Source organism: Theropithecus gelada, chromosome 3 (assembly GCF_003255815.1).
Source record: "Theropithecus gelada isolate Dixy chromosome 3, Tgel_1.0, whole genome shotgun sequence".
Taxonomy (NCBI): Eukaryota; Metazoa; Chordata; class Mammalia; order Primates; family Cercopithecidae; genus Theropithecus; species Theropithecus gelada.
Genome location: NC_037670.1, coordinates 10,554,834 through 10,570,508, shown reverse-complemented (window position 1 = coordinate 10,570,508; position 15,675 = coordinate 10,554,834). Strand labels below are relative to the sequence as shown.

The 15,675-nt window shown below is 48.6% G+C and overlaps 2 protein-coding genes across 2 annotated transcripts in view; one reads left to right on the top strand and one right to left on the bottom strand.

Annotated features, from left to right (window-relative positions):
* ZP3 (zona pellucida glycoprotein 3) overlaps window positions 1-15,675 on the bottom strand; it is a 49,870-nt gene that overhangs the window by 22,237 nt on the left and 11,958 nt on the right. The gene's annotated exons all lie outside the window — the stretch shown is intronic.
* SSC4D (scavenger receptor cysteine rich family member with 4 domains) overlaps window positions 11,266-15,675 on the top strand; it is a 25,098-nt gene continuing 20,688 nt past the window's right edge. The window contains exon 1 of the mRNA XM_025379012.1: window positions 11,266-11,548. The gene's annotated coding sequence lies outside the window, so the exon portion shown is untranslated. The remainder of the gene's footprint in view (window positions 11,549-15,675) is intronic.

The window sequence follows — 15,675 nt, the reverse complement described above, 5'->3', positions numbered from 1 at the left end:
TCATCATTATGTCAATTCTTCCAAAATTAATCTGTAATTTCTATCAAAATCCCAACATGTTTTAGCTATATGTGGGTAGAACTTAGTAAACTGATTCCAAAATTTATATGGAAGAGATAAGGATCAAAAAGTCAAGATTTTTGCAGAAAAAGAACATCTGGTACGAGTGTGGTGGCTCACACCTATAATCCCAGCACACAATTTTGGGAGGCCGAAGCAGGAGGATTGCCTGGGGCCAGGAGTTTGGGACCAGCTGGGCAACATAGTGAGACTTTATCTCTATGAAGAAGAAGGAGGAGGAGGAAGAGGAGGAGGGAAGAAGAGGCTGGGCATGGTGGCTCATGCCTGTAATCCCAGCACTTTGGGAGGCTGAGGCAGGAGGATCACTTGAAGTCAGGAGTTTGAGACCAGCCTGGCCAACATGGAGAAACCCCATCTCTACTAAAAATATAAAAATTAGCTGGGTGTGGTGGTGCGCACCTGTAATCCCAGCTACTGGGGAGGCTGAGGCAGGAGAATCACTTGAACCTGGGAGGTGGAGGTTGCAGTGAGCCAAGATCGTACAACTGCACTCCAGCCTGGGCAACAGAGTGAGACTCTGTCTCAAAAAAAAGAAGAAAGGAGGAAGAGGAGGAGGGGGAGGAGGGAAAAAGAAGAAAGAAAAAGAGAGAGAGACAGGAAGGAAAGAAGAGAGATAGAAAGAAAAGAAAGAGAGAAAAAGAACATCATGAGACACACACCCTAACAGATATAAAAACATATTATAGAGACATGATAATTAAGACACATTGCTGTTAGAACAGAAACAGTGGAATAGATGAGAGAGCCTAGAAGCATTCACGTGCATATGTGGAAACATGATACAGGATGGAGAAAACAGATGGACTCTTCAAGAAAAGGAGCTGCATGAATTATTATCCATCTGGGGCAAAATTGGATTTCACTTCCCACATAAAAATGAATTCTAGATAGATTAAAAATCTGAATGGGAAAGAACAAAACTAAAACTTTGAGAAGAAAATATAATCTTCAGGGCAGAGTGAGGTGGAAAGTATTTGCTAAATAAGACCCTATCCTCCAAAAATAATGCACAAATCGTAAAGAAAAAGTGACTTTTTAGAGCACTTTCATAATGACCAAAATTGTTATAACAATAATGACCAGGTATTGCTCACTCTCAATATGGCAGGGACTAGACTGAGTTCCTTAATCCTGACACTCATCCAGGAAGGCACTATTTGCTCCATTTTACAGCTGAGGGAATAAGCACTCAGAGAAGTTAAGGAACTTGCCCAAGTTTGCATAGCCAACGAGGAACCAAACCAAGATTCAAGGGTCTCTCTGATGCTTTCTGTTTGAGTTAACAACACCCAATGTGTGCATTGGGGGAGATACATCCAAAAAATAACTCCAGTGCAAAGATGTGTTATTATTTTGGCCTTTTTTTTTTTTGAGACAGAGTCTCGCTCTGTTGCCCAGGCTGGAATGCAGTGGCGTGATCGGCTCACTGCAAGCTCCGCCTCCCGGGTTCATGCCATTCTTCTGCCTCAGTCTCCTGAGTAACTGGGACTACAGGTGCCCACCACCACACCTGGCTAATTTTTTGTATTTTTAGTAGAGATGGGGTTTCACCGTGTTAAGCCAGGATGGTCTCGATCTCCTGACCTCATGATCTACCCGCCTCGGCCTCCCAAAGTGCTGGGATTATAGGCGTGAGCCACCGCGCCCAGCCTTCTTCATCTCTTTTTTTTTTTTTTTGAGATGGAGTCTTGCTCTGTGGCCCAGGCTGGAGTACAGTGGTGCTATTCTGGCTCATTGCAACTTCCACTTTCCAGGTTCAAGTGATTCTCCTGCCTCAGCCTCCTGAGTAGCTGGGATTACAGGCACATGCCACCATGCCAGGCTAATTTTTGCATTTTTAGTAGAGAAGGTGTTTCACCATGTTGTCCAGGCTGGTCTTGAACTCCTGACCTCAAGTGATCCGCCTGCCTCGGCCTCCCAAAGTGATATTTTGGCCATTTTAAGGACTTTATGGACTCACCCAGATATCCAGTAGGTGTTTTGAAAAATAGCACTATTCACCAGACAAGGTGGCTCACATCTATAATCCCAGCACTTTGGGAGGCCAAGGCGGGTGGATCACCTGAGGTCAGGAGCTGGGGACCAGCCTGGGCAACACAGCGAAACCCTGTCTCTACTAAAAACACAAAAAATTAGCCGGGTGTGGCTACATGCCTGTAGTCCCAAATACTTCGAAGGCTGAGGCAGGAGAATTGCTTGAACCCGGGAGGCAAAGGGTGCAGTGAGCCGAGATTGTGCCATTGTACTCCAGCCTGGGCAACAGAGTGAGATTGTGTCTCAAAAAAAAAAAAAAAAAGCACTATTCAACTATTCAAAGCCAGACATGGAAGCTCATGCCTGTAATCCCAGTGCTTGCTTCGGGAGGTAGAGCTGGGAGGAGCAACTGAGTCCAGGAATTCCAGCCCAGCCTGGGCAACATAGCAAGACTCCATCTCCGCAAAAAATAAAGTAAAATTAGCCAGGTGTGGTGGTGTATGCCTGTAGTCTCAACTACTAGGGAGGCTGAGGTGGGAGGATCACTTGAGTCCAGGAGTTCAAGGCTGCAGTGGGCTACAATCACACCACTGCACTCTAGCCAGAGAGACAGAGTGAGGTCTTGTTTCAAAAAAAAAAAAAAAAGAATAAAAGAATAGTACTTTTCTTTCTACTTGTCAACCTGGGAAGACAAAATACCTGGCGTGTGATGGAAAATAAGAGGAACCACAAATTTGAGAACGTGCCAGACACACATACATACATAGTGATGATCATTAATTCTATAGCCAGAATTCATTGATTCTGTATCCAGACTTTGGCTGGAGGGACCTCAGTGGGTTGAGATTTAGCCCATATTTTGCACAGTGGAGATGAAATGAAAGTTAGGGATATGAGGCCTGGCACGGTGGCTCATGCCTGTAATCCCAGTACTTTGGGAGGCCGAGGTGGGCCGATTGCCTGAGGTTGGGAGTTCAAGACCAGCCTGACCAACATGGAGAAATCCCGTCTCTACTAAAAATACAAAAAATTAGCGAGACATGGTGGTACATGCCTGTAATCCCAGCTGCTCGGGAGGCTGAGGCAGTAGAATCGCTTGAACCCGGGAGGCGGAGGTTGGGGTGAGCCGAAATCACACCATTACACTCCAGCCTGGGCAACAAGAGCGAAAATCCGTCTAAAAAACAAACAGCAACAAAAACAAAAACAAAAAAACAGAAAATTAGAGATATGAAAGGGTTTGTGTATGTGTGTGTATGTGTGTATGTATATATACATATATATAGAGAGAGAGAGAGCGAGAGAGAGAGAGCATCCTCCTCTGTTTCCCAGGCTGGAGTACAATGACATGATCTTGGCTCACTGAAGCCTGTGTCTCGCAGGCTTAAGCGACTCTCCCATCTCAGCCTCTTGAGTAGTTGGGATACAGGTGCATGCCAGCATAGCCGGCTATTTTTCTTGTAGAGACAGAGTCTTACTATCTTGCCCAGGCTGGTCTCAAACTCCTGAGCTCGAGCAATCCTCTTGCCTCAGCCTCCCAAAGTGCTAGGATTACAGATGTGAGCCACCCACCTGGCTGATATATAAAATTTATAGCCTATTTCATCTCACATGTGACCCTGACTGCAGCTAAGGAAAATAAATATTTTGTACAATATTCTGGCTCTTTATTTTGCTGAGACAGGGTTTCACTGTCCCCCGGGTTGGTATGCAGTGGGGCAATCACGGCTCACTGCAGCCTCGACTTCCCGGGCTCAAGCAATGCCCCCACCTCAGCCTCCTGAGTGGCTGGGACTATAGGTGTGTGCCACCATACCTGGTTAATTTTTCTATTTTTTTTTGTAGAGCCAGGGTTTCACCATGTTGCCCAGGCTGGTCTTGAACTCCTAGGCTCAAGCGATCCTCCTGCCTCAGCCTCCGAAAGTGCTGGGATTACAGGCTGAGCCACTGCACCCAGTCTGCTTTCTTTTTTTTTTTTTTTTGAGACAGAGTTTTGCTCTTGTTGCCCAGGCTGGAGTGCAATGGTGTAATCTCAGCTCACTGCAACCTCCGCCTCCCAGGTTCAAGCGATTCTCATGCCTCAGCCTCCTGAGTAACTGGGATTATAGGTGTGCACCACCATGCCTGGCTAATTTTTGTATTTTTGGTAGAGACAGGGTTTCACCATGTTGGCCAGCCTGGTCTCAAACTGCTGCTCTCAGGTGATCCACCTGCCTCAGCCTCCCTAAGTGCTGCGATTACAGGCATGAGCCACTGCGGCTAGCCCTAGCCTGCTTTTCATTATAGAGCATTTAAAATCACCTAAAAAATAGAATCTAAAATAAAAACCAAATCCACTCCCATCACCCCCAGCCATTGGTAACCATTGTCTTAGTTAATAGTTTGTGCTGAATCATTCCAGACCTTTTTTTTTTTTTTGAGATGGAGTCTCACTCTGTCACCAGGCTGGAGTGTGGTGGCGCGATCTCGGCTCACTAAAACCTCCACCTCCCGGGTTCCAAGGATTCTCCTGCCTCAGCCTCCCAAGTAGCTGGGACTACAGGCATGCGCCACTACGCCTGGCTAATTTAGCAGAGACAGGGTTTCACCATGTTGGCCAGGCTGGTCTTGAACTCCTGACCTCAGGTGATCTGCCCACCTTGACCTCCCAAAGTGCTGGGATTACAGGCGTAAGCCACCATGCTGGACCTTGTTCCAGACCTTTTAATGCATATATCATAATTTTAAAATATGCTTACTAAATGCAACGTGGTATCCTGGATTGGCTCCTGGAACAGAAAAAAGGACATTAGTGAGAAAACTGGTAATATTCATTCAAATAAAATCTGTGCTTTGGTTAATATTAATGTGCCAATGTTAATTTCTCAGTTTTGACAAATGTACCATGGCTGCATAAGATTCAGAGTTGTGCTGGGTACTGTGGCACACATCTCGCATCTGTAGTGCCAGCTATTTGGGAGGCTGAGGCAGGAGGACTGCTTGAGCCCAGGAGTCGGGCTGTGGTGAGCCGAGATCTCATCTCTGCACTCCAGCCTGGGCAACAGAGTGAGACCCTGCCTCTAAAAAAATAAAATAATTATGCTGAGTGAAATAAAGCAGACCCAAAAGTGTTTATGCTATATGGTGACTTTTTTATTTTTATTTATTTATTTTTTGAGACAGAGTCTTGCTCTGTCACCCAGGCTGAAGTGCAGTGGCGCGATCTCGGCTCACTGCAAGCTCCTCCCACCAGGTTCACGCCATTCTCCTGCCTCAGCCTCCCACGTAGCTGGGACTACAGGCGCCCGCCACCACACTCAGCTAATTTTTGTATTTTTTAGTAGAGACGGGGTTTCACCATGTTAGCCAGGATGGTCTCGATCTTCAGACCTCGTGATCCGCCCACCTTGGCCTCCCAAAGTGCTGGGATTACAGGTATAAGCCACTGCGCCTGGCCACTATATGGTGACATTTATATAAAATTCTGTTTTGGCCGGGTATGGTGGCTCATTCCTGTAATCCCAGCACTTTGGGAGGCTGAGGCGGGTGGATCACGAGGTCAGGAGTTCAAGACCAGCCTGACCAACATGGTGAAACCCCATCTCTACTAAAAATCCAAAAATTAGCCGGGCGTGGTGGCAGGCCCCTGTAATCCCAGTTCTTCAGAAGGCTGAGGCAGGAGAATCACTTGAACCCAGGAAGCGCAGGTGGCGGTGAGCTGAGATCACGCCATTGCACTCCAGCCTGGGTGACAGAGCAAGAGTCCGCCTCAAAAAAGAAGAAAGAAGAAAGAAGAAAGAAGGAAGCAGAAGCAGAAGCAGAAGCAGAAGCAGAAGAAGAAGAAGAAGAAGAAGGAAAAGAAAAAGAAGAAGAAGAAAGGGGAAGAAGAGGAAGAAGAAGAGGAGGAGGAGGAGGAGGAGGAAGAGGAGGAGGAGGAAGAGCCTGTTCCTGCATGAGAAGGTCTTTTCCTAATTGTCCTAAATGGAATCATCAGCGCTTGCGCGTTACTGACCTCCCAGGAGCTGAAGTGTTGAAGAGGACCACATTCCTTAATAGGCAAACTCAGAGAGAATCCACTTACAGACTATAGTCAGATTTTCCCGCTCTCCAGTCATGCCAGGCGGCTCCCAAAGGGTCTTTGAGGAGGAAAATCAGTGACTCAACCCCTAGGCACCTGCAGCTTCTCATGTCAGGAAAAACCACTTGTCAGAATCCATGTATCACACCTTGAAGGGGTGACTTAGAGAAATGCTAAAATATTTTGCTTTCGAATACAAATATTAAAATGGGGCTTGGTGCAGTGGCTCACGCCTGTAATCCCAGTACTTTGAATGGCCAAGGCAGACTGACTGCTTGAAGCCAGGAGTTCAAGACTAGCCTAGGCAACATGGTGAAACCACATATCTACTAAAAATATAAAAATTAGCCAGGCATGTTGGCGCACACCTGAAATCCCAGCTACTTGGGAGGCTGAGGCATGAGAATCACTTAAACGTGGGAGGTAGAAGTTGCAGTGAGCTGAGATCACGCCATTGTACTCTAGCCTGGGTGACAGAGAACGACTTCATCTCAAAAAAAAGAAGACGAAAAAATAAAAGAAAGGAATGTATAGGGATATGTGGGTACTCTTCACCCCGGTTTCCTCAATGTTTATTATTTTATTTTATTTTATTATTTTTTTTTTGATAGGGAGTTTCACTCTTGTTGCCCAGGCTAGAGTGCAATAGCACAATCTCAGCTCACTGCAACTTCTGTCTCCTGGGTTCAAGCGATTCTCCTGCGTCAGCCTCCTGAGTAGCTGGGATTACAGGCATGTGCCACCACGCCCTGCTCATTTTGTATTTTTTAGTAGAGACAGGGTTTCTACATGTTGGTCAGGCTGGTCTCAAACTCCTGACCTCAGGTGATCTGCCCGCCTCTGCCTCCCGAAGTGCTGGGATTACAGGCGTCAGCCACTGTGCCCAGCAATGTTTACATCTTACATAAAATTATAATACCAAAACCAAGAACATGACATTGATACAAGGTGTGTGTATAGTTCTGTTATTTTATCATACACAATTAAGATACAAAACTGTTTCATCATCATAAATACCTCCTTTGTACTACCTCTTTGTAATCATACCCACTCTTTTTTTTTTTTTTTTTGGACGGAGTCTCGCTGTTTCGCCCAGGCTGGGGTGCAGTGGCGCGATCTTGGCTCACTGCAAGCTCTGCCTCCCGGGTTCACACCATTCTCCTGCCTCAGCCTCCTGAGTGGCTCAGACTACAGACACCCACCACCACGCCCAGCTAATTTTTTGTATTTTTAGTACAGATGGGGTTTCACCGTGTTAGCCAGGATGGTCTCGATCTCCTGACCTCGTGATCCGCCCGCCTCGGCCTCCCAAAGTGCTGGGATTACAGGCGTGAGCCACCGCGCCCGGCTCACACCCACTCTTGTCCTCCATAATCCTTTAACCTAAGCATTAGTAATCTGTTTTTCACCTGTGCAATTTCATCATTTTGAAGATGCTGTAGAAATGGAATCATACAATGTGTGAGCTTTCAGATTAGCTTTTTTTACTCATTATAATGCCCTTGGGATCCATCCAAGTTGTTACATACATCAACAGTTATTCCTTTTTATCTTTTTCTTTTCTATTTTTTTTGAGACAGAGTCTCTCTCTGTCCCCCAGCCTGGAGTGCAGTGACGCAAGCACAGCTCACTGCAGTCTCAACCTCTTGGGATCAAGTGATCTTCCCACCTCAGCCTCTCGTGTAGCTGGGTCCACAAGAATCACCATGCCTGGCTAATTTTATCTTTTTTTGGTAGAGTTGGGGTCTAGCTGTGTTGCCCAGGCTGGTCTCAAATTCCTGGGCTCAAGCGATCCTCCTGCCACAGCCTCCCAGGTAGCCTCCCAGGTAGACTACAGGCACACGCCACCTCATCCAGCTAAAGGAAATTTTGAATGCTTCCGGTTTTTGGCTATTACAAATAAATCTGCTATGAACATTCGTATATTGGTTTTTTGTGAAGATGTAAGTTTTCATTTCTCTGGGATAAATGCCCAGGAGTACAATTGCTGGTTCATATGGTGAGTGTACATTTAGATTTTTAAGACACTGTCAGACTATATTTCAGAGTGCCTGGACCATTTTACATTCCCATCAGCAATGTGTGAGGAATCCAGTGTCTCCATATCTTCACTAGCATTTGGTATCACCAACCATGTTTTTTTCAGCCATTCTGACAAGTGGGTGGCAATATCTCATCATAGTTCTTTTTTCTTTTTTTCCCCTAAAACAGGGTCTCTCTCTGTCGCCCAGGCTGGAGTGCAGTGGCACAATCATAGCTCACTGTAGCCTCAACCTCCCAGTCTCAAGTCATCCTCTCACCTCAGCCTTCCAAGTAGCTGGGACTACAGCCCAGTGTGCACCATCACATCTGGCTCTGTTTCTAATTTTTTATAGAGATGGGGTCTCCCTTCGTTGCCCAGGCTCGTCTTGAGCTCTCGGCCTCAAGTGATGCTCCTGCCTTGGCTTCCAGAAGTGTTGGGATTACAGGCATGAGCCACTAGTCCTGGCCACTGTTTGCTTTAATGAGAAAGATGAGGCCGGGCGCGGTGGCTCAAGCCTGTAATCCCAGCACTTTGGGAGGCTGAGGCGGGTGGATCACGAGGTCAGGAGATCGAGACCATCCTGGCTAACATGGTGAAACCCCGTCTCTACTAAAAATACAAAAAACTAGCCGGGCGAGGTGGCGGGCGCCTGTAGTCTCAGCTACTTGGGAGGCTGAGGCGGGAGAATGGCGTGAACCCGGGAGGCGGAGCTTGCAGTGAGCCGAGATCATGCCACTGCACTCCAGCGTGGGAGCACAGCGAGACTCCGTCTCAAAAAAAAAAAAAAAAAAAAAAATGAGAAAGATGAGAGCTTGCTTAGAAGCAGAAAAATCTGGTTGGGAAGGAGCAGCTAAACGTGGAAGACAGATAGATGTGCAGATGGAGGGAAGGAGGTCCCTGACATGATGGAAGGAATGGAATCTGGACTTTGGGGAAGGGGCTTCCCCAGGCCAGGGGAGGAGGGAGGGAAGAAGGATGGGTGCAGGCAGCAGGGGTGTCATTTTGCAGCATGGTGATGGCAGCCTTCCATCAAGTATTTTCTTTGTTCTTTTCTTTTTTCTTCTTCTTTTTTTTTTTTTTTGAGACGGAGTCTCGCTCTGTTGCCCAGGCTGGAGTGCAGTGGCGCAATCTCAGCTCACTGCAACATCCACCTCCCGGGTTCAAGCAATTCTCCCACCTCAGCCTCTCAAGTAGCTGGGATTACAGGCACCCACTACCACGCCTGACTAATTTTTGTATTTTTAGTAGAGACGGGGTTTCGCCATGTCAGCCAGGCTGGTCTCGAACTCCTGACCTCAAGGGATCTGCCCACCTCGGCCTCCCAAAGTGCTGGGATTACAGGTGTGAGTCACCTCGCCTGGCGCATCTAGTACTTTCTTTTTCCAAGAAACAGGAAACAGCATCATGACCAGGAGCCAGGAAATTAAGTCCCGCTGGGCCCACACCCGTGACACCTGTTTTCCTCCCTTGGCCTCAGTCTCCCCAGCCTCACCATAAAAAGCTGGGACTGGTCCCCAATTTGTTTGATCCTCAAGAGCATCTCAACATTTTTTTTTTTTTTTTTTTTTTTTTTTTTTGTCCAGGTGCAGTGGCTCATGCCTGTAATCCCAGCACTTTGGAAGGCTGAGGCAGGAGAATCCCTTGAACCCGGGGAGACGGATGTTGCAGTGAGCCAAGATCGCACCATTGCACCCCAGCCTGGGCAACAAGAGCAAGACTCCATCTCAAAAATAAATAAATAAATAAATAAATAAATAAATAAATAAATAAGGCAAGCGTGCTGGTACACACCTGTGGTCTCAGCATGCTAAAAGTCTGAGGTGGGAGAATCGCTTAAGCCCAGGAGTTGGAGGCTTCAGTGAACTATGATCACCACTACGCTCCAGCCTGGGTGACTGAGCAAGATCCTGTTTCAATAAATAAATAAAATGAAAAATAAATAAACACATGCCCCTGGTAGGGATGCGGATGCACCACCAGGTTTGGGAACTGTCCTGTAGGGGCTCTAAGGGCCCCTCCAGCTCTGAGAGTTTGTGCCTCCATGGGAAAGATACAGGATCCCAGCATAGCCCTTTATTGCGGTTACAAACTACAAAATAAGCCACACATCATTTCCTGCCACCTATAACTACAAAAGCCCAAAAAGCACCAGAACTCAAGAAGAACTACACACTAGCTGGGCACGGTGCCTCACGCCTGTAATCCCAGCACTTTGGTGAGGCCAAGGCAGGCAGATCACCTGAGGTCAGGAGTTCGAGACCAGCCTGACAAGCATGGAGAAACCCCGTCTCTACTAAGAATACAAAATTAGCCGGGCGTCATGGCGCATGCCTGTAATCCCAGCTACTTGGGAGGCTGAGGCAGGAGAAATCGATTGAACCCAGGAGGAGGAGGTTGCAGTGAACTGTGATTGCACCATTGCACTCTAGCCTGGGCGACAAGAGCGAAACTCCATCTCAAAAAAAAAAAAAGAACTACACAAGAAGGCAAAATTAGGCCGGGCGCAGTGGCTCAAGCCTATAATCACAGCACTTTGGGAGGCTGAGGCAGGTGGATCCCTTGAGGTCAGGAGTTCGAGGCCATCCTGGTCAACATGGAGAAACCCAGTCTCTACTAAAAATACAAAATTAGCCTGGTGTGGTGGCACATGCCTGTAATCCCAGGTCCTCGGGAGGCTGAGGCACAAGAATTGATTGAACCTGGGAGGCGGAGGATGCAGTGCGCTGAGATTGTGCCATTGCACTCCAGCAGCCTGGGTGACAGAGAGAGACTCTATCTAAAAAAAGTAATAAAAAAATAAGGCAAAATCGGCAGACTCCGAGTGAGGTTGTGAGGTCCTGCCTATGTGGGAAACCCACTCCATACACTGTGGCTCCTGGGACCATTTCTAAACCCTTAGCTGAGACATGGGTCAGGACATCATCATGGGGACATGGGGACTCCCGGGCTGGATCAGGGTTACCTCCAAAGATCAGGATGCTTGGCTGCCCTGCAAAGGGGTGGAGACCTATCCAGGACTTTCTGAAACCTGAACCCTGGGGTGGGGGGGCTGTGGGGGGAGGAGGGGCTGCCTGGCCCTGACAGTCCATGCCTCCCCCCACCACGTAGCTCCGCCTTCACCTGGGTGCCCTTTTTCTGGGGCCGCTCCAGCTGGTGCCGGCCACCTCCACTCCCCTTTGCTTCTCGCTGTCCCTAAAGTCGGATGGGGACAGGCTGGGGCCACCAGCCAGCTCCATGGACAGGGACTTTGCCTCTGCTCACCTTCCAGCTGTGGAAAGAAAAGAAGAAACGCCTGTGTTGATTTCTATTTGGAAGATCCTTCTTCCTCCTAAACTTCCAGGGGCAGACAAAGTGATTCGATCCTGGATTGACTGTAGAAGAAGGGACAGAAAGAGCCCAGAACATTCCCCCAGGTATGAATCCTTCGCTTTTGCTGGGGTGTTTGTGCGTGTGCGTGTGTGTGTGTGTGTGTGTGTGTGTGTGTGTGTGTGTGAGAGAGAGAGAGAGAGAGAGCGCGCGAGAAAGAGAGAGACAACCATTTCCCACTGGTCAAATGATAAATTGTCCTTGTTAATCTCCCAAGCCCCTTCTGGCTGCTGTTTTCTATGATTCTGTAGCCATCACCTTGATTCAGTCACTCAACAAACATTTCCTGAGTATCCACCCCATGCCAGGGGCAACCACTGAATAAGATCTGGTGTCCGCCCTCGAGGGTCTGCAATCTAGTTGGAGAAACAATAATGATAACAATAGCTACCATACCTAGAGTGGGCCAGACACTGGGCTAAGCCTTGTGAAAACATTGCTCATTGAAGTTGGCAAAAACGGTAAGGGGTAAGTGGATCACGAATGCCGTTTTACAGATGAGAACAGTGAGGCTTTGCAAAGTGAAGGTCATACAGCTGGGAGATGGTGGACCTGATGCTGCAATATGACCGCTGTGTTATGCTGCCGGCTGTACTGTAGAGAATGCAGGCAATAGATGGACTTGGGAAGGGATATGAAGGGATGGGAGGGCTTTCAAGAGCCCTAATCACCAAAGACAGGGAAGGATGAAGCCTCGTCTTGCCGGTGTTCCCCAGGGCGCGAAGCAGGAGCAGACTGGAGGGGCCCACCTTGGAGCTGGGAGGGTGAGGAGGCAGGCTTGCCTGGGATTTGAAATCCGTGGCGGTCAGGATCGGGGCTCCTTCTCCCTCATTCCTGGGCCAAGGTGGCAGGGGATAGAGGTGGGGAAGCTGAGGATTCCTGGCAGGGTCTCTGGGAGTTGCCTGTCCCGAGGGTGGGGGCTGATCTGGCCTGGGGGTGCCAGTATCCCAGCAGCCTGAGAAGTGGGTTGCATTGAGGCCAGGAGGCCCAGACAACTATGTGCACCCCGCCCCCCAACAACAAGCAAAGACTGGACTATGACTTTCCCCCTCCTCGCGGTTCTCAGCTCCCATCTCCCAGCTGTCCCCAGTCCAGGCAGAAGGAGGACAAAAGGTGATTATTCCACTGGGGGCTGTCCTGGGCCCCATGAATGGGGTGTTGAAATCCCCGTGTCCGCATCCAGATAGGCTTTCATCTTCTCCCCAACCAGACTGTGTACACCAGGGCAGAGGTAAAGCCAGTGACAGGAGGGGGTTGGGGGGACGGCGGGGAGCTCCTTCTGGGACGAGCACCCATGTCCCCCAGTTCCCACTCTCAGTGTAGCCCAAACAGAACCATCCTCACCACCACCATCCTCTCCACCACCGCCTCCTACAAAGTCCCCATCAGAGTGGCTGGGAGCCAAATGGATGCTCCTAGCCCCCTGTCCCCCACACCAAGAGAAGCCCAGTCCTGCCAGTTCAGTCTCCTACATACCTTTCGCATCTCTCCTTCCTCTCTGCCTCCCATGGCCTGAAGTCTGGACAACTGCATCAGCCTCTAAACCAGCCTCCCATCTCTCCCCAACCAACCAGTCCACAGTCCACACAATGCATCAGACCCCTGCTAAAAGTCTGCAAGAAAAGGGGACATGAAGCCAGGTGCGGTGGCTCACGCCTGTAATCCCAGCACTTTGGGAGGCCGAGGCGGGCGGATCACGAGGTCAGGAGATCGAGACCACGGTGAAACCCCGTCTCTACTAAAAATACAAAACATTAGCCGGGCGCGGTGGCGGGCGCCTGTAGTCCCAGCTACTCAGGAGGCTGAGGCAGGAGAATGGCGTGAACCTGGAAGGCGGAGCTTGCAGTGAGCCAGAGATCGCGCCACTGTACTCCAGCCTGGGGGACAGTGGCAGACTCCATCTCAAAAAAAAAAAAAAAAAAGGGGACATGAGAGAGGCTTCTGGGACGCTGATTACATGGTGTGAATGCTCTTTGAGCCCTAAGCTCATGGTTTATGCACTTCTTTTTTCCTTTTTAGTTAGAGACAGGGTCTCATTCTGTCATTCAGGCGGGAGTGCAGTGGTGCGATCATGGCTCATTGCAGCCTTGAACTCCTGGGCTCAAGTGATCCTCCTGCCTTGGCCTCCCAAAGCACGCACCACCTGGCCCAGCTAATTGTTTTTAGTTTTGTAGAGATGGGGTCTCACTATGTTGCCTAGGCTAGTCTTGAAATCCCGGGTTCAAGAGATCCTCCCTCAATTAGCTGGGTGTGGTGATGCCCGCCTGTAATCCCAGCTACTCAGGAGGCTGGGGCAGGAGAATCGCTTGAACCTGGAAGGTGGAGGTTGCGGTGAGCCGAGATCATGCCACTGCACTCCAGCCTGGGCAACAGGGCGAGACTGTCTCCAAAAAAAAAAAAAAAAAAAAGAAAGAGATCCTCTTTCCTTAGCTTCCCAAAGTGTACACAGGAGTGAGACGCCATGCTTGGCCTAGAGTGAATTTAAATCAGGGCCGGGTGTGATGGCTCACACCTGTAATTCCAGCACTTTGGGAGACTGAGGCAGGTGTATCACTTGAGGTCAGGAGTTCTAGACCAGCCAGGTCAACATGGGGAAACCCTGTCTCTACTAAAAATACAAAAATTAGCCGAGTGTGGTGGCACATGCCTGTAATCCCAGTTATTCGGGAGGCTGAGGCAGGAGAATCGCTTGAACCCAGGAGGCGGAGGTTGCAGTGAGCGGAGATCAGGCCACTGCATTACAGCCTTGGCGACAGAGGGAGGCTCTGTCTCAATAAACAAATACATAAAAATACATAATTTAAAGCAGAAGAAATGAGCCAATAAAATGAGAAAAAATATTAAGGAAATCATAGTTACCATGACTCACACTACATAAAATAAGTGAAGGAAGATCTGAGAGAGTAAATGCTGTTTACAATGTTCGGCCCATTTTGGGTGGAAAGCCTTTGAAGATTTTTTTTTTTTTTTCTGATTTAGGATTGGGGTATTAAAAACAAAAAAAGTGCAAGACAGGAGGATCACTTGAGGCCAGGAGTTTGAGACCAGCCTGAGTAACAGCACGAGAGCCCATCTCTACTAAAAAGAAAAAAAGAAAAATAATTAGCTGGGTTTGGTGGTGCGAGTCTGCAGTTCCAGCTACTCAGGAGGCTGAGGCGGGAGGATCCTCTGAGCCCAGGACAGGGAGGTTGCAGTGAGCCATGATCATGCCACTGCACTGTAGCCTGGGTGACAGAGTGAGACCCTATCTCTAAAACATGAAAAAAAATTCTTTAAAGTAAAAAAAATTAATTAATTAATTTGAAAGGGAAACTTTATATTGTTCCAATAAATGGAAAACCGGAGTCCTTTATAGAAGGCATTGTACAATTTAAAAAGAATTAATGAGGCCGGGCGCGGTGGCTCAAGCCTGTAATCCCAGCACTTTGGGAGGCCGAGACGGGTGGATCACGAGGTCAGGAGATCGAGACCATCCTGGCTAACCCGGTGAAACCCCGTCTCTACTAAAAAAATACAAAAAACTAGCCGGGCGAGGTGGCGGGCGCCTGTGGTCCCAGCTACTCGGGAGGCTGAGGCAGGAGAATGGCGTAAACCCGGGGGGCGGAGCTTGCAGTGAGCTGAGATCCGGCCACTGCACTCCAGCCCGGGCGACAGAGCGAGACTCCGTCTCAAAAAAAAAAAAAAAAAAAAAAAGAATTAATGAAAAGAAAACAATACATGTGTATCTATAGCCTCCCAAATTAAGTGGGTTGCTGTCCGTGGCACCAACATATTTCAAATGCACAGACCGGGTGCGGTGGCTCATGCCTGTAATCCCAGCACTTTGGGAGGCTGAGGCAGGTGGATCACCTGAGGTCAGGAGTTCAAGACCAGCCTGGCCAACATGGTGAAAACCCATCTCAACTAAAAATGAACCAGGTGTGGTGGCGGGTGCCTGTAATCCCAGCTACTCAGGAGGCTGAGGCAGGAGAACTGCTTGAATCCGGGAGGCGGAGGTTGCAGTAAACTGAGATCGTGCCATCACACTCCAGCCTGGATGACACAGCCATACTCCATCAAAAAAAGAAAGGGAGGGAGGGAGGGAGGGAGGAAGGAAGGAAGGAAAGAAGGAAGGAAGGAAGGAAAGAAGGAAGAAAGGAAGGAAGGAAGGAAGGAAGGAAGGAAGGAAGGAAGG